The sequence below is a fragment of the Poecile atricapillus genome, chromosome Z (genome assembly GCF_030490865.1).
Source record: "Poecile atricapillus isolate bPoeAtr1 chromosome Z, bPoeAtr1.hap1, whole genome shotgun sequence".
Classification (NCBI taxonomy): domain Eukaryota; kingdom Metazoa; phylum Chordata; class Aves; order Passeriformes; family Paridae; genus Poecile; species Poecile atricapillus.
Genome location: NC_081289.1, coordinates 54,638,636 through 54,657,663, shown reverse-complemented (window position 1 = coordinate 54,657,663; position 19,028 = coordinate 54,638,636). Strand labels below are relative to the sequence as shown.

At 40.1% G+C, this 19,028-nt stretch overlaps 1 protein-coding gene across 8 annotated transcripts in view; it reads right to left on the bottom strand.

Moving 5' to 3' along the window:
* The window catches only part of LOC131573782 (hyaluronidase PH-20-like), a 36,170-nt gene extending 20,253 nt beyond the window's left edge, over positions 1–15,917 (bottom strand). For 5 of the 8 annotated variants that reach the window (XR_009276241.1, XM_058828016.1, XM_058828022.1 and 2 more), the window contains exons 1-2: positions 15,849–15,917; positions 3,432–3,573 (exon numbers count right to left, since the gene is read on the bottom strand). The gene's annotated coding sequence lies outside the window, so the exon portion shown is untranslated. Of the gene's footprint in view, positions 1–3,431; positions 3,574–3,914; positions 4,113–15,633; positions 15,772–15,848 lie in introns of those variants that run through there. The other 3 variants (XM_058828017.1, XM_058828018.1, XM_058828020.1) reach the window with 3 other exon arrangements.
* Positions 15,918–19,028: the final 3,111 nt, after the last annotated feature.

The window sequence follows — 19,028 nt, the reverse complement described above, 5'->3', positions numbered from 1 at the left end:
AACAATAGCCAAACCACTCTTCAGACCTCGTTAAAATATACCAGTTTGTCTCCTATGTGCAGCAACATCCCCCTGGCTTCTATCATCAAAATACTTCTTTCAAAACGAGACTTGGGGTTGCTGGTAGAGAAGGTTCCCACCCCCACAACAAGCTTCACAGAGGGGTAGACTGCAAATTGCTCACTCCAGTGCTCTTGGGCTTTTCTTTGTGGATACTGCTCAGTGTAAGAACAGCCTCACTGTCCACTGGATGTGTCCCTGCTGAGGCTGCCAGCAGCGGCGTTAGTTTTTGTTTGCAGTTTTATGGGGTGGACATCTGTCCATTAGCAACTGGAGTAGAGCCACCAGTATCAAGCCCCACAGCTGCCAGCCTGTCAGCAGGCATTAACAATTTCCAGTTGCTGCTGAATGAGCTGGATTCAACCCAATAACCTGGTGCTAAATATTTCTGTGCTCCTTCAGATCATAAATAAAAGTATGGCTGTTGGGTGGCTCCTGATTTCACTTTGATATAACACAGATTAGGTGTTCCTGCTGGCTGTGAGGCAGCAGGAAAAGATGAAATAATAGAACAGCCACAGCTGGGAGTTAAGAGAAGCTGGTAAAGGTCTGCAAATACCACAATACACTGTAATTAAAAAGTAGGATGCATAATGTGCAAAGGCAGAGCTGGTGGAAAGCTTCCAAGCAGTGTAAGCAAAGATTGAATCAAGAATGAAACATGGAGGAACTAATCCCATTATTAATGAGTGGCAAAAATCAACATTGTGATTTTGACAAAATGGATTGCAATGCTGAGGGTACATGCAGTAGAGTGATGGGAGGCAGGGGACTTATCTGAGGATGTGGGATCTCCCTCCCCTTCTCATCACACATCACCTGCTCTCCTGCCAGTCTGATTGCACTGAGATGAATCCCACCTCCTTGGCACCAGCCACTTCAGCTCTCAGCAGAGCAAGTCATTAAGGCACCTGTAACCTGTTTCTCATCAGCTGTTCCCTGAGCCTCAGTCACACATCAGATCCTACCCTGCACACACCATATCCCCTTTTCCTCAGCCCACCCTTCACTCAGGTCCTCTTCTCCTTCTCTATTCCAGCACATCCCCACCTCCAGCCCTCATTTCTCCAAAGTACCATCCTAACCTCCATAAAACCCAGGCAGAAGGACTTTCTCTGTATCTTGCTCACCCACCATGGCCATGGAACAGAACCCATCCTCCAATTCACATTGCTCTGGGCACTATTTTCCTTCAGCCCTTCACAAGATGGGGCTGACTTCCCTAACCTCCTGCCAGGATTCTTGCTGCTGGTGAGCATTGCTCTCCCATGCAGTCAGACCCAGGCAGTGTTATGTCTCTTGCAGGTAAATTATGGGAGCTCAGGTTGCACTGGTAGTTCTGGGTAGCACCACATGCATTTGGCATGCCCTGTGCACATCTAAGATTTGCTTTCCTTATTTAGGAATGACTTGGTCAATTGCCTCTGTCTTGATTTACCACGTATTTCTCTTTAGTCAGGATTTTCTAAATATTTTCCACAGTTCTTTGCCAGCTCCAGCCTAAAGAACTCAAACTGTGTTTTGGAGACCTATGACTAAATTCCATCCAGGCCCCCCTCATCTGGGGTTCAGCTACCTATAGAGGTGAAACATTACAAGCAACTATCACTTGTGTGCTCTTTTGTTTGAGAGAGTCACTTTAGGTGCTGGTGAGGTTGTAAATCTCTTCCTAGGTCTAAAGTCTGCAAGAGATCTGATCAACAAGCACATACTATAGACATCCTTAAATCTTATTGTCTGAGCATCTGTGTCAGGGAACTGATCTGAATACACATGTTCTCATTCTGGCCTTTGTCACCAGGTTTCTGTACTATGGAAACCAGGGCACTGGGGAAGAGACATGGAAGTCAGTGAGATCCCCACCAGGATGTACATTAAGCATACAAGAAAACCAGGGAGCTTGGGAGCATACTGTTGTTTAACCTGAGACAGTATTTTCCTTCCTATGTGTGCATAAACTTTCCAGGCGGAAGTATGTCCTGAATGCACCAGAGTCCTCTTCTGTGTTACAGCAGTTCAAGCCACTGACAGCTCCTCCTGTCCACTGGGGCATCTGATGCTCTGTGGGTGAGTCTGTATTATGCAATGGAGACCAAATAAGTGTTTACCTTCCTTCCAAATAAAGTGGTTTCCCTGCAGGGTACAATGAAGTATAGAAACACCAGCCTGTGTTTTTAAAAGCATGAAAAATTGCAGTGTAGTTGTTCAGCATAGGACATTTTTAGTTTGCCTGGCCTATTTTTGGGACCTGAGATGGTCTCAGTGTGGAATAGTTCTGCACTGCACCTTCTAAACCCCAAAGCCACCATTGACTAAACTGACAGTCCCATGCCTCGTTTGCAGAGCAGCTGTGCTGTTGCTGTCTCTGCAGACCCTTTAGTTTGGCCACAGCATCACATTCCTTATAATTTTTCCTCTTCTGGTACATCTGCATATGCAAGGCTACCTCTGACTTGTGCTTCTCTGCGCAAGCTAAGAAAATACTAAGATGAGCAGCATAACTCTCCCCTGGGAGGCCTCATACAATATGGTTTGCACTCAGTTCTTTCCAGGGCTCAGATCTAAGCTTTTTAAAGGTTGTTTTGCCTTTTCTTTTCTTTTTTTTTCCCCTAAAATTTTGAATAATTAACTTGTTTTCATTTTGAGAATGACAGATCTAATTTATATTTAAATCTTTCTAATCCCTTGCCAAACTACCATGACAATAGGCATTGAAAAAATCAGTAAATAAGAATTTTCCTATTTACCTGATTGCCATTCATGTTTCATTGTCTTTTATGTCATTCTATGCCAATGCATTTTAAAGTTATATCTTCCAATGTGAAAACTAAAATCAATCTGGGTGAAATAGGTTTATGTCAAGAAAGATATATTCCTGTTTATCACATGTACATATTGAAAACAGCAGCTTTAACAAATGAGTAGAGAGAGAAAGAGACACCCTTCCTCACAGAACTCAAGTGAAAAAAGGTTTGGGAACACAAACTCCAGTTTAAACGAACAGCAATAGCACAGGATGCCTCTGAAGCTTATCTCACCTGAATCTTATCTCATCTTATCTCTGAAGTGTCAATAGTGAAATGCCAAACAATACAGGTAATTAACTGGTGCATTTCTGCAGATTTATACCAATGAACCCACATTCCTTAATACAGTGGATATTTGGAATCATGCCTTTAGCAAGAGTAAGCCAATTGGCCTATTCATGAGCACTGAGGTGGTCATCTGGGAAAGGATCCTTTCCATGTGGACAGGTTTAAAGCACACTTGGGAAAAAGAAAGAGAAGCAAACATCCTCACTACAACAGCAGAGAACAGGACCTTAACCAACTTTCTCACTGTAAATACTGCAGAATACAAGAGGCACTTACCAGCATTTCCTGGACTCCTTAATTCTTGTCATTTAGGATACCAGGACCACTGGATGTCAGAAAATCTGGCTTCTTGTTCTCAGATGACAGACTTTAGTTTTTTTGTACCAGAATGTGTCTTAAGGGCCAGAACATTTCTTTTCTGTTAAGGAAATATAATCCACCTGGGTGTTATTCATGTGTAGACATGCAAAATCTATGTTAATGTTCTCCACCCACTTTTTTCTAAAATACTAATGTTTTTATTAGCCATCGATACAGGGCATAATACAGGGTAGAGAATATTACAGATGATACTGACTAGGGAAACCTATCTTTGATTAAGAGTCTTGGCCTTCACCCCAAATACAGAAACCTGTCACTGCCCCAAGCAAAGATACACACAAGGCTCATGGGCGAGGAGGCTTTGTGTCCTGGTTATTCCTTCACAGCATGTTGTGCCAAAGGAGGCAGATGAGAACAAGGAAGGAGGAAGGAGAGTACCTGGAAATAAGCTCTGCCATCTGTGTCTGGGGTGACTGAAGGAGCTACAGTCCCCTCGCATCTCTCAGCTGGAAGATCTCTACATGTGCAGCAGAGACAGGTAGCACAGATGTGGGCAGCCAAAATCACCTTCAGCTGCCTTTTACTGGAGCACAGCAAGCAGGAGCAGGGAGATCAGTGCCTCTTCTATTTCTAGCTCTGAGAAACAGTATTTGACATGTCAATGTGGACTAGATTAATTTTTTTAAGACTGCTATATTCCCTACTAGATTCTGATAAGTATTTATATTTTTAAGAACAGATTGGCATTTTACCTTAAAAATAGTTTGATCAAACTGTTCCCATCCAGTAGTCCTCCACAGTGTAGTTGATTGACAGGGTTTTTGTTCTCCTCACCTTTTCATGTATCAACGTGACTCAGATTGATTTCAAGGATTTTATTCCAAGGCCTTCTTGGAGTAAAATCTGTTCTTTCTCACGGGCACTCAAAACTTGTCTGCTTTGCCCCCACAACCCACTTGTAAAGCCAAGGAGAGTTAAATCTCACCATGGCTTTGCTATAACTATTAGTACACTGGAAGAAAGTTTTGAAATGTAGATACTAAAAGGTTATGAGCAATATTTGCCCTGTGTTGCAAAAAATTCAAGGGAATCCTTTTTTTGTTTATTTTCTTCTCCTGTTACTGGCTTACATATCACTTCTGAAAAAATCAGGAATAGGTCAGTACCCATTTCTAACTAGATCTAGAAGTGGTTTGTCCCTCATGCAAAAACTACTAGAAGAAGCTTCTTACTTGTTTCTACTGGAGTGAAACATCAGACCAAGATTTGCTTGTGATTTCCATATTGAGAACAATAATACAAGTCATTTTAAGTCCAGTCTGACAAAGCCTTTATACACTTTATGCATTATTTAAATAAATAAGAATCTCAGTTTAAAGGAATGCTTGAAGCAACAGAGCCTATTGTCTGTTACCTTTAAAAAGTAAGTGTCCAATTTACTAAGCCTGCTGAGAAAAGTGCCTACTAAAGTAGGCCATAAGTGTTCTGTGTAAAAATGACTACCTGAATTTGAATTAAAAATAAAAAAATCAAGACTTTTCAGAGGGACTGGGGTAGGAGGTTTCTTACCTGCTAGCTCCCATACCAGTAGGTTTCCACATCTAACACAGCAGGAATGCAGCCTTAAAGAAAATCTTCATTATACACTGCCTTGGAACTGCTTCACCTGCTTAGGGAACTAATTTAAATGACTTCTGAAATCTACAGAAGCAGCAGTTCATTTGGATTGCAAAGCAGTGTAGAAAAGGTAAGTGTTTTCCCAGGCTAGCAATCTGCATGTTAAAGACATGAAAAGAACTACTTGGAGTCATAAAGGCTACTGCCAACATCCATTCAGGAAGACCCATGGTAAGTGAAAATGGTGATTCTAGGCAGCAGTGACAGCGTTCATGGGTTATTTATCATGCATAGTCTTAAAATGTTGTTGTATGCTATAAAAATTGTACTACACTTCAAGACAGCAGTAGCCAATATTTTTAGACCCTAAAGGAATAGCTTTAGGAAATGGCAATTTACATGAGAATTTCATGTCTAGACTACATTTGATTTCCAATAGCTTAATTCTTTGCAATATAGAAACAGAATTTCTGGAGGGTATTTTTTTATACTCTTCAACTAGTCATTTGAGAACCATTACAGTTTCTTCTAAGCTTGACTACTTGGAAACTGTCTATATAAAGATGATATATCATCTTCTGGAATGCCTCTATAAAACAGAGCAAATTACTTATTTCCAATTTCACTTTTCAAACCATACATATATTTGAACTTGGTAACAAAAACCTATTATCAGATCATTATGAAACAAACAGAACATGAGTGTGAGAGATTAAAAAACTCAAAAGCTTATGTAGGACTGTTTTAGGTGGTGGGTTTTTTTGCTATTTCTTGTTTCTGTGATGTGCAAACACAGAGTAAATCATTCTCTGAACATTAAGGAAATTATTACTTTACTGAGGAAAATGGAAAGATCTTGCAACGGGTGAAATCATGCAAATGTAGGAATCCCATTCTAAATATTATCAGCAAAGAAAAAATGTTAAGAAGAACCTTTTTCTCTGCTGTTATATTACTCTTGAATCCACACACTCCCAGATAAAAGAAGAATTTAATAATGGATTAGACAATAGTTAGAGTTTTCTATTTCATAAAGTGGGATTTTTGCATACTAATTTTTTAAGAAAAGCTTATGGAAGTAATAATTCACTTCCAAATAAGTAAATCACTTCAGATTACCTCAGGATACACAATCATTTTGCAACCATATTTAGTAGACCATCTTTTGTGGCCTACAGGTGTGCCAGAGCTCTGGCCTAGTATGGAAAAAAAAAAAAATTAATTCTCACACGTAAGGAACGACCAGAAAAAAGATGGATTTGACTGAGTAGAGACATTTGGAAAAATTTATACTGAGGTTGAAGTAATTAGGTAATTAGCACAACAAAGACACTGCACAAGATGAAAATCAATAGAAGTCTGAGAAATGGCATGACATGGCGGGGAAGGAAGGAGGAAAGGAGGAAGGAGGGAAGGACATTTTAAAGGAGATTATTAGGAAAACATGGTAATAATTTTTATTGTTATGAAATGGAAGAAATATTTAAAGGGATGAAGGAACATTTACATTCTCCCTGTCTGCCAGGGTTTAGAAAGGACAAGAAGGCAAGGGATAATCAGGGATCTGCAGACCCTTTCAGATGATCAAGAATTGAGGACATTAAAATCTTCCTTAACCTGTCGTCTTTATCCCATGCTTAAACGACACCAGTCCTTTCCCCATCTCTTCTCTTAGTGGGTTCAAAATATCTATAGTTATATATATTTTTTCCATTATCATGACATCACAGTTAACTTGAAATTTTAGTTCTGATCTATCCAGTTAGTATCTAATCTACCTGTTTCATCACATAAAATTTGTATAGTGAATGTTCAGTGCTCTGGCATAAAATCTGTGGTACAGCTGGAAGTAATTGAGTTAATGGCAATGAAAACTGAGCTATTTTCCCACTCTTCAGGCAAATTGGAGCCTAATGACTTCAAATGACACTCACATAACATTACAGTGAAGTTTTCATCCTGCCACCTATTTTATCCTTCTAGGCAAGCTAGATGACTGTTAAGCTGCCAAATTGATACTTTCCTTTATCATTTAGGATTGGATTTCTCTCACCCATCTAAAAGTTATGTCCCTGCTCTGAGGTAGTTATTCCAGACACTCTATCACTGGCAGAAAAAACAGAAACCCCTAAAGCATGACTCATCCCATCTTTGTACAACGTCTATCTAGTATATTTAGCTTTGCCAGGAGATACCTTCCACCTCTAATAATGACTCAGTAAATCATGGGCACATAACTGAGTCCATAGACATAAATGGTTGAGGTTGCATGAAGTAGATGCCACAGAGCCCTTTACAGGTAATTTCAGGCATTTAGCTGAGATATTTGTCTCAGGAATGCAGTTGTCATGGACTGTCTCTGCAGGAATGTCTCAAGTCCTTGTCAAATCCTCAACAGTGTGTGAGGGGGGAGGAATCCCCCTGCAGAAGTGCCTGTCTCTCTAAGTTGCCTGCAGACGGTACCTAAGGAGAGCAGGCCTCTAATTAACAGACAAAATGTAAGGTAGATGAACTCAAGACCTAAATAGTCAGTTGTTCACACAGAAAACGAAAAGTAATTTCTCTCCCTAGGAGATGGAAGCGCTTTCTGCACTATATTGCGCTACTCAGGATGTGATAAAGGACAGTGTGAATACCATCACACAAAATTGCTCAATTTGAGAGTCAGTGCACAGTCTGAAGATGTGTTGGGGACCCACTGGGGCAGCAACTGTCTGGTATAATGGCTCATCTATTTCTTCTCCAAGATACTGCATAACTGAATACTTGATGTTTAGCCTAATAATCAATACACTTTTATAAATTCTAATAATCACCTTCTTAAAAGGAAAAAAAAGGACAAAAAGGCATACTGTGTTAGTTAAGTCAAAGCATTGCTTGTACCAAGTTATCTCCAAAAGATGCCCTTTACATAAGCAATTGTTATCACCCAAAATAATTCAGGCTATGATAATATACATGTAAATTATTTATTTTTTTTAGTACAGGAACAAGGTGCCAGATTAACTTCTTTTATTGAAAAGTATTGATGATATTAAAGTTAATGATATTGCACTCCATGGATATGTTTGTCAGAATCTTCCAAGTGAGATAAATTTTAATAGGCCACTTGGTCCATTCCTTGAAAATGTATATATATCCCCAAAGTTCACATCTTTTCAAATATTTCCCACAGAATAAAATAATCTTTATTTTACTCTAATATCCACCAGACCATTCATAACCTCTGACATCATACAAGACAGATCCTCCCTTTTCTGGTACCTGCAGTGATTTTTATTACAGCCTATAATTTTGTTTTTTACCAGGAATCCTTGCATAATCAGCCATTCTATCTATCTATCTATCTATCTATCTATCTATCTATCTATCTATCTATCTATCTATCTATCTATCTATCTATCTATCATTTCTGTGTATGAACATATATATATATATATAATGTATATAGTGGTCTCTTCAATTCCTGTTGACATTCTTTTCCCCTAAATTGCTTATAATGTTAAACATATTTTTGAGGTAGGGTTCTATTCAGATCAGGGTGCAATATTGCAAGTGCAGGGATACTGCCTTATGATATCCCACCACTACACCAAATTCAATTGTTTGGGTTTCTTAGCAGTTCAATGAAACTACTTCTTTGTTAGCCACTGATATTTGTTATGCTCTTTCAGCATTTCTTTTCCTAGATACAACTCTTTCACTGAGCAAATGCTTTATATTATTTTTCTCTATCTCCCTTTCCTTGAGGGAGAAAAATCTTCCCTTCTCTAATTGTTACCACTAAGTTTACCCCATGCCCACTGGCCTATGAAACTTGAACAATTTACTACAATGTAATTCTCCGAGAACTGCCACTAAGTCAGAAAATATACTCTGATTCCCAGTGAATGCAATTTATTTATTCACTGGCTCTTCTTGCCTCTGAGGGAAAATCGAGCAGACACAGATCTTTTCTTGCTTTTACTTGAGAATAACTCTGAATTTGTTCATGCAAGGTAAAATACTGCAGAATAAAAATATTTGTTGAAAATAATCAGGACCCTCTTATAACATAATTTTTTTTAATAACGGGGGAAAAGTAAAACTTGGCCTTGCAGAGGAGCACTAAGGAGCAATTCAGAAATAGGACAGGAGGATAAAAAAGGTAACCAGATTCTAAAATATTACAAGTTGCTAATACAAAGGAACAAAGAAATGGATATTGTTGGGAAAGGGGTGGGAGGGGCACCAGTGAATATATTTATTTATTGCATTCATCACCAGTTTTTAAAAATTGCTTCTAAAATGCCTTGCCTTAGGACCTGACCCTGTGCCATCAAGTCAAAGCTTTTTTTTGTTGTTGTTGATTGTGCTATGAGTAGCACCAGCCTCTAGAGATAATCAAAGATTTAGAATGTGAAGAAATTAGTGGAATGTTCCCAAGAGTTGAGGGAGAAGATTACTTTGTAAATGGAACACAGGAACTACAGCTCTGCTGTACTGGATTTTAATGTTGAAACTTGGACTGAAAATATTTCCAGGAGCCACAGGAAGGCAGTGTGTAACAACTTCATTGTCATTTTGAAGGCTACATGTCCAATATCTGAAAAAAGTGCAATTTTGCTATGTGAACTCAGCTTTGTAGAATATTTTTCAACGGCACATTAGTTTCAAGCAGAAAATATTGACTTTTGACCTTTTGCTTAATTTTGACCTTATCCTTTAGATTACTATAACGTAAATGACTGATAACAATGGAAATCCGCATGTAAATAACCACAAGATTGTTTGGCATTTACAACATTTCCATCTTCAAAGTGGAGTTGGTCTTCTGTGAATGACCTGAAGTGATTGCAAAAAAAAGTGAGTTTAGGTCAATAAAAGATGAGATGTGTCAGGCAGCAAAATGCCTAAAGCCAGAAGCACTGAAGCATCTTTCACAGCCTGTGCTGGCCAGCTGGCCCTGGGTGGGCAGACAGGATGTTTCCTGAAGTCTCCTTACCACAATGACGAGGCTCCCCAGGACCCAAAAATACCGATTTCAGAGAAAACTACCACAGGCAGAAGGCAAAAAGCCTCTCATTCTCTCTTTTGTGAGCCAGGTGTTAAAGGCCCAGATGCTCAGGTCAGGTAGCCAGGGTATGTAGTGTGACCCAGCCTGTAATTTCACTCCTTCACACTCTTCCAGAGGAGCTGGCAGGTGGAGGGGGTGAACTCACACCTCTTCTCATGTTCACATACAAAATGGCTGAAGACAATCATCTCTGTTTTCCTGCTCTTCTAGGGTCCAAAGAGTAAGATATTTTTGAAGGGAATCACCCCAAACCTGCTTGAGCTCCTCCTTTCTGGTTCCTTGCGGACAATTGCAAGAAAAATAGCAACAATTAATCCAGAGGTATGGATTAATAATCCAGTGTGTGATTTACATTTATGGAGGGGAGGGATGGGGGACTGGTGTATAAAATCCCTCAAATACTGGTACTGAGTGGCTGATATGTGTCCTGGTGCAAGGGATTAATCCAGCTGTCCTGTCCCCAGTGCTCACTCTCTGCTATCCCCACCTTTGGAAATCTGGCTGTACCAGCCTGTGACTTGGGTATACTGAATTCCCTGCAGAGATGATAACAAAGTCTCTGATGTTTCTGTATGAAAAATAACAGTTTAAACATTTCTGCTCAAAGAATTCACAGTCCTATTGGATCCTATGTAAAATTTTCCAATTTGATCTACATTTTTGTTTTAGATCACCATATTTTCTAACACAGTGATTTTCCCCCCACCCTTAGCCTGATACTCAGTCTTTTTGGCAATAAAGCAACCATATGAACTTTCCACATATTTTACTGTTTTTCAAAGAGAAGAATACATTTTCTTTCAAAAGTCATTTTTCCAAGTTAATTAGTTAACATTAATACAGATTTTTTCATTATGCAAATCACCCTACAAGCCCATTAGCTATTGTGGCTGTCTCTGGTATTCTTGAGTAACTTAATTCTGCAGAACAGTGTGCAGCAACCCCACACAAAGGGTTCACTACAGGAACGAAAACCTTATTATCTCGTGCACCTCACAGGGATATATTCCAGCCAAGCAGAATTTCAGAGCAGCTTTGTTTGCCAACGGGTGAATGTCTGTCACTGAACTTGGCTTTTGATAGGGGATATAGAGAATTCTTGCAGAAAGGAAGCAGAAGATGGAGAGGGAAGAATAGTTTTGCTGAAGCAACAGAAAGTGCAATAATTGTGGGGGGAAAGCGATATGCTGTTGAGTTTTGCAGTTTATATGGGGTAGAAAGGAACAGCTGGCGTGTGACCCTTAGAGAAGTTTTTCAAGGTATTTGCTCTTTTCAGTGTGGAAAACTGACAACATTCAAGCCCCAAAGGGAAGAGCCTTCAATTCTGCCCAAAGCCAGTAAATTCAGTGTCTGGTTTTGTGACCTTTTTACATGCTAAACTCTCTGTTTTGCTTAAAGTGCTCATTAAAGTATAAAAATCTGATTTTATATACAGAAGTATAAACATTGAAACTAATGCTTTCATCAATAAGAGGAAATTCAGGGACCTGAATAGTCAGAAGCTTTGTTCAGCTGGCAAAAAGCTGTCCAGCTGTAACTGAAACTCATCTAAATTTCCTGAACCAGGCAGATTTCCTAGGTGAGGTTTTCAAATGCAATTTCCAGTAATTTCTCTGCTCTTGATTTTGGATAGAGCAGAGAATTTGGTCAGAATAGGATGTATGTGGCATTTTTGTGCCATTTGTATTTCCAATTTAAATTTTTTTTGCAAGAAGCATAGACTGTGACAGGCTGAAAGAAAACCCTCCACTTTTTCCCTAGGAGTTCAAACTTAGTTTGCTTTGGGCATTGGGGAAGGATTACTGAAAGGTGCAAGTGGCTGTTACTGAACCTTCTTCTTTAGTCTCAGTTTTTACTCAAATTTGAGTGGTATTTCTTGCTCCCATTTTCAATTCTGTAATCCCTGAATTACCATTATCACCATACAGGGGGAGTAAGGTTTAGGCCCACAGAGCCACTTAAGTATTTAAAGCTTTTCAAAGCCCAAATTCTATTTAAGTCAGCTGGAGCTGACTGGTAAAATACATTCTTGAACACAGGACATAGAGCCTGAACTGAAATGTTAGAAAAAATATACCCCTATCACCTATTTATTTACATTTTAAATATCTCAGGTTTTAAAATGTTAAGCACTTTCTGCAGAGGTGCAGAAGCAAATGTTTCAAAGAATATTTTTGCTTTAGTATTTAAAGCTCAGGAGGTAAAGCTTCTAGAAATGCTGTTTCACATTAAGAAGGGGCACTACTTTTAATTAAACATATTTATCATATAAATGAAATTGTTTGTTTTTTTCTCTAATATAAAACCTCAGTGAAAAGTAGAGGGAAAGTTGCAACAATATCAAAATGCTCTGGGAAGAAAAGTTTGTTTGGTAGTTGAAATTACTTTTCATTTTCATTTTGTATTTAGTTAGTTTTGAAAGCTAACTTTAGAAGTTAAAAAGCTGAAGGCAAAATCATTTGTTGAAATGAAACAGCTATAAAAGGATTTTGTCATTTCCTGACTTAAAAAAAAAATAGTCTTTAAAGTGATAGCCAGAGAAGCATCTGGATTGCATTATCTGTATCCCTTGGAAATAAGAGGACATAAGTGCTGGAAAATGCAGTTGAAAATAAGGAACTCTGACATTTATTCCAAGTTGTTTTGATTTTTTTTTCCCCAAGCTTTGCATTTTGCCTGAAGGTTTCTTTCAAAAGCCCTGGCACTGCCCTGGCTCTGAGGGGCCAGGGCACCAACACCTCCCCTTCAGGAAGAGCAGGATCATCTCCTGTGTGTTGTTCCTGTGCAGCTGCTGGGTGCCCTGAGCTGGGGTCCTGCTGTGGCTGTGGGACATCAACCCCGGGAAAAAGCAACAAAGTTCCTAAGCCATTGCTCACATTTCTATCCTACCTGTTTCACTTTTGGCTTTTTTTTTTTTTTTTTTTGCTGCTCTTTAGGAGAAGGAAAAGGAAGAGGTATATTTTGACAGGTGAAACTTCAATAAAAAGAAACCCTTTGCATTCTCGCTTCTAAAATTTTCCTGTGTTGATTTGTCTAACAGGCTGTTTTATGCTCCTTAGTAGGTGAACTAATGGTAAAAATAAATTTATCCCCTCAATGTGGAGATAAACAGGGATACAGCAGGCCCTGCCCAGGTTTAGGGTGTGTTCTTACATAAAAAAATGGGTGGTGGAACAACAGCCCAAAAATCTGCCTAAAAGCTAATTATCGTACCTTGATAGAAATAATTCCAAGTGACATGGCTTTCTTTATGGCCATTACCATGTGCAAACACAATGAGCTGGCAAAGATTATCAAGCTCTACCACTTTCTACTGATGGAGTTTGTCCACCTGCCAGCATCACTTTTTTCACTAAGCAGGTCTCCCTAAGAGAAGATGATTTTTGAACTCTCACTACCATTACTATTGTCATTAAACTAGTAGGAAGACATCTCGAGTATGTGCCAATTCTAAGTTATTTTTGATATTTTAGCCCTGGTTTCTGCCAGTTAGGAGATATTTTAGATTTTACAGTGCCAGACTGGTGGGAATTAATGTACACACTGAAAATCAAACGCACAGTCTTGTTGTCAACACTATTAAAAGCAGCAACCAATGCTGTAATGTTTATAACAGGTCTGTCTGTGTACATGCAAATAAATTTGACAGATAGTGCAATATATTAATGAAATTATGCTCAGTACCCTCAAAAAACGGCTTTTAGTAGATACTTCTCACAGAGTTCAGATATTTTTTTTCCAAAGGAAGCAATGCATATTTTAAGTCATTTGCTATTTCTGTGTGTAAAGCTCTCGATTTTTTTCTTCTGGCTCATTAGGATATTAGAAGCTTTGTGTTCAAAATGAAGGGACTGTGCACTTAAGATGTTAGGTGATTTGGACGGGTTTTCAAACTTGTCAGCAGAGAATCTGTGTGGTAGAGCTATTATTTTGTTACTCTTAGCTTGTGACTAAAGGAGGTTCCCTCATGTCTGTCTTAATTTTCCTTGTATTTCCAGTTCTCTACATTACTGACCTGTATCCATTCAATTCTAAGGTTAAATGAGACAGACAATACTTTAAAAAATATGTAAATTCCAGTTAGGAAAAGAAAATTGTATAAGGAGTAATCAGTGCTGGGTATTTCCACATCAGATCCCATGAAAACGATGAATTAAGATTTTTGAAGGTGAAAAACAATCACAGACTTCATATGGTCACAAAATATGTTAAGGACAGAAGGCAGGGCAGTTCTGACAGGTCTTGACTCAGCACTTTGCCCACAGCCTACAGAGTTCTCACCTGACAGGGAGGGGATCCGGTTTCAAATGTTTTACTTGTAGGTTTCAGAAAACTGCTTTGCCCCACCTTTCTCAGGATAAACACCCAGATAGGGCACCTTGCTGATGGTTTAGGGAACTTGAGACTTCTTCCTGCTACACTCAGGTGTTAGGAAAGGTACCTAAGTCATAGTGTCCAAAGTTTCTCATGGATGTAGTTCCTCTCATGCCCAGAGGTCACATCTTCAGTGTGTTCTTGGTGATTGACAGAAGAGGATCAAACAATTCTCTGCTGTGGCCCTGAGGGCACTGATGGCCTTTCTGTTCCTCTCCCCAGCCCATGTGTCCCAGGAGCCCGAGTTTGACCCAGCCTGGGGCTACGGGTCCCTGCCCAGAGGTGTTGCAGAGATGCCTGTCTCCAGCCCTGTCTCTGTATGGATGCCTTGCTGTCAGCTGAACAAATGGACATGTCCCAGATTAGCACTCTTATCTCCCTCAACAACCAGGCTTCAGGGGGTCAGGCTGCAGCACAGCCTGACCCCCTGAAGCAATATTCAGTAAAAATTCTACTATATAACAGTCTGGCTGCCTTGGGGAAATCAAAGGTACAACAAAACTCAAGTCATTCCTACCTATTCAGCACATTATTCCAGCCAGGGTCCTGAATTCTGACCAAATACCTTCCCTATTTTATTAGATCCTCTATTGGTTTCCAAACCTGAAACTACAGTACTAAGTTGTTGAATAAAATGGGATAGAGTTGGGGTTTATCAGCATCATCTGGTTCTCCCTCAGATAGCCAGAAGATATGTTCAAAAGACACTTATCTGCTGATCACATAGTTGAGAATTCCAGAGAATGGCACCAAATCATAAATGTGAAATAGGTCCTCAGGTAGCCAGATGGCAAGAGGGGTCAAGTGGCAATGAGACATTGCTAGGGAAACCTGCTGTGTTGAAGGAATGTAGCAGTCTAGAGAGCTAGGAAGTATGTGAGCAGAAGATTTTAGGGATTTGGTAACATCTACAGGCAAGGTGTAAGAATCTTGGTTCATTGTGGTTGCTACCATTCTGCATTTAGTAGCAAGCACAGCAAAACAAAAGGTCTTTGTGAGTGTTCCCATATATTAGGACACAGAGATTTCTTTTATAAACATGAATTTATGCAGACTAAAACCACAAAAACCCGATGCAAGCGGTTTTTTAAACACTCGGTGATAACTTACTTGTCTATGTCCAATATATTACAAGCATTGTGTCCTATCCCAGGTATCTCAATAGGGTTGGCAGGTGTGGCACAGGGTGCACAGGAGTTCATCTGAGACAGTTGCTGAAGGCCAGGCAAGGTGTCCCTGAATCCCACCCTTCACTTAGGAATGACCCAGCTCAGACAGGAGCAGGCTTAAACCAAAATAAGTAAATGCATACAGAGGCTTTTTACCTGATTCTGATGAGATCTGCTGCTTACAAGGCTTTGCAGGAGAGAGCTACCAGGACTGTCTGTTCCCAGGCTACCTTACCTTTATACTGTCTGGCAGACATTCAGTTCTTCCAGTCCTTCCCTAAGTGGCACAGAGTGAAGTTTGTGGCACACCACTTATGCCCACATTCACTTGTTACAGCATGTACTCTTTGGCACAGCAAACAAAACAATCCCAACCTCCTCCCAGCATTTGAGATCAGGAGGGGTGAGGGCCCTTGGAATGCAGACAGAAGCATTTGGTGCTTTGTAAGAGCCGAAGTCCCTGATCATAGATATGAAGAGAATGAAAACCAGCCATTGGAAAATCTGCAAGCTCCTGAAACGGCACAAGTCAGAAATGTGATAGACAGGTGGAGACTTGAAAGTGAGTTTGTGTTTTTGGCTGACTCCTCTTGACCCTGTGCACCAGGCCTCCTTAGTGGAGCTGGCCATGACCCACTGACCAGCAGAGCTGCAGAGCAGTGGCCCTGGGGGTGCTCGGGCAGCCCCAGCACGTTTATGAAACCTCTGCCCATTTGACAGGCCCAGGAAATCTGAGGGACAGAGCTGCCGAGGAACTGTACAAATTCTGCTCCTCACGAGGAGGAGCAAAGCAAGGGGGTGCCCATCTCTGTCAGGGTACACAGGCCACATTTCTGACTCCCTCTCTCTGTGTGGCCCAGCTGATCACACAGGGGAGTTTGGTTTGTTGACCCTGTTGCTGTGCTGCTTCAGCAGCTCCCGTCTGGAGCACCGTGGCACAGGAAGGGACGCGGAGCTGTTCAGAAAGCAGAGCCTTGGAAGCCAGCGTGGGACACAGAGTTACCGAGGAAAACTGAGTCAGAAAACATCTGCGGTTCTTTCGAGTCATCCTGGAAAAAGATTTGGACTGCACTGAGTAAAAGTATGTACTCAGTAAAGAAGTTTGGAATAAGAAAAGGCGATGTCACTCTTATATTTCAATCAGCAGACAAATTCACCTTACTTTGGAACTGGTCCATTCCCAGGAAACATGAGATAATATGGATAAGTTATATTTGCTCATTTCTACACCATCAAATCTTCCACTGAGAAATGAGAAGATTAAAAAGATTATCATGTTTTTAAATACAATGAGTTGATCAGTGCTACAAAGTCTATTTGAGAATTTTGGTAATCACATTCCTCTAGGAATAGATTTTAGTAGATGTGAGATTCTATTCATAATACTTTTCTGTCTGTTTCCAATTAATATTTTAATGAGCAAGTTTTCTTCAGCAAGCCTCTTGAGGAAACAGCAAATTTTATTTGAAAGGAGTGAAAATTTCTAAAGAAATACATGTTATCTTTCTCCATTAACATTTGCCTTGAAGACTGATTGAAAGAATTTGATTAATCTGGTCAGAAAGATAGAGTGCCTCAGAAAACACAATAAATTTGTGGGTAAGTAACCTATCCCCAAAAATGACAGAACATAAAAAATTTAAATATTTAATATAAAATCCAGGTACTGCAGTCTATTTGATAAATAGGCAAACCATTATAAGTTAAGATAGTCTGCTAAAACTAAAGCAAATTTTTATTTCACAGGTTTGGTGACAACATAAAGAAATTCCTTTTCATGTACTTTAGTTCCATTACGTTGAATTATGTACATTCAATAATGTTTTGAAGAAGAGAGACAAGTAAGACAGTTCTCACAGTGCTTGTATGTCTGTAGGTCGGGCACTAGCACTGTGAGCCAGAGACACTGGCCAGGCAGCACACAGGAGGCTCCTATCTCTCCTCCCCGTGCCATGCTCCCAGAGGTGTGTGCCCAGCAAGGCTTTGTTCCCACCACTGCAGCGTGGGCAGCACGAGAGCTGTGCTGCTCCAGGAGCAGCCTGTCACGGTGCCACAGGTTACCAGAGCTGATCGCAGAAGTTTTAGAGACACTTTTTGCTTGACTTGAGTTCCTCTCTGCTTTCTAGATCTTGAGCCTGAGGGCAGTTTTTTGAGGCTTGCATCAGCAGGTTCAGGAGTTAATAATTTAGGACTTTTTTATTCAGCAACTGAAACTGGGAACAGGCTGATGGGAGAGCTGGGAATGGTGCTGTGAACTAGCTAAACTAGGTGTGAGTTTGCAGTGGGACTGAGTATTTTAAAACCCTTGTGTGGCATTTTTATTCAAAGGTAAAGGGCCTTTGCTTGAGTTTCTTTAAGTCATTGTAAGAGTAGGAGGAAGGGTGAGTCAAATCTACTTTTAACAGCTAGAAAACATTCAAGAGAGGATATGATCTAGTTTAGATAAACTACAGCTAAGACAGATAAACTGCTTATAGCCTCACTTGGTAAACTCTGGAAAGCCCTGCTAATGGCAATTCATGGGTTTAGTTCTTTTTATGCAAGTCTGTGATTTCTTTATTTTGAATGAATGAATAAATGAAAGCACACAGTAGAGATGTACCATATGTCATTTCTGGTACCACTCCTCCCAGTTAGCTGCTTTTGCTGGGAACAGATAGGCTCAGGAGTGCAACAGTGCCATAACTGCTCTTACAAGACCTCTGCCAGTGCCCAGGCACTGAAACAAATGGGAAAGACCCCAAGGGAATCACAGCAGACTTCTGGGGTGAAGAAAGGACCATTTGTCCTTTGGACCTTCCTTCTGCTCTTCTTGGTGGTGTCTGCTTTTGCAGAATGTACGGTTGCAGTGGTTTGTGGTAAGGCAAGACCCTGTTCATCCTTTGGGCTTTGGGTAGCCTGTTCATCTGGGGTCTGAGGGCTCTTACCCTGCTCATGGCTCAGCCATCAGCAAAACTGTCTCTTTGGACTACAGTCTGGCTACCTGCAAAATGGTTGTTTAGGACTTTGTAAAGCATTTCAAGATTCATGGGCTGGACATGCTATAAAAGAGCAGGAATTTACTGTAAATGTTATGTGATTTAAATGCCAGCTATTACAAACAATACTCATTAAGCTCTTTTTGATGTTTGGCTTCACGAGTTTTCAGTCATTTCTTCACACCACATAGGTCAAACTGTATGCCTTGATCAGTGGTCCAGCATCTTTGGGAAGCATTGGCAACTGGGGCAGAAGTTTTAAAGCCGATCTGCAGAGAAAATTTACTATGTCTGAGATACATGGGACTTGCAGCATGCTTAGAATAGACATGCCATTTTTTGAAAAGGTCCTATTCAA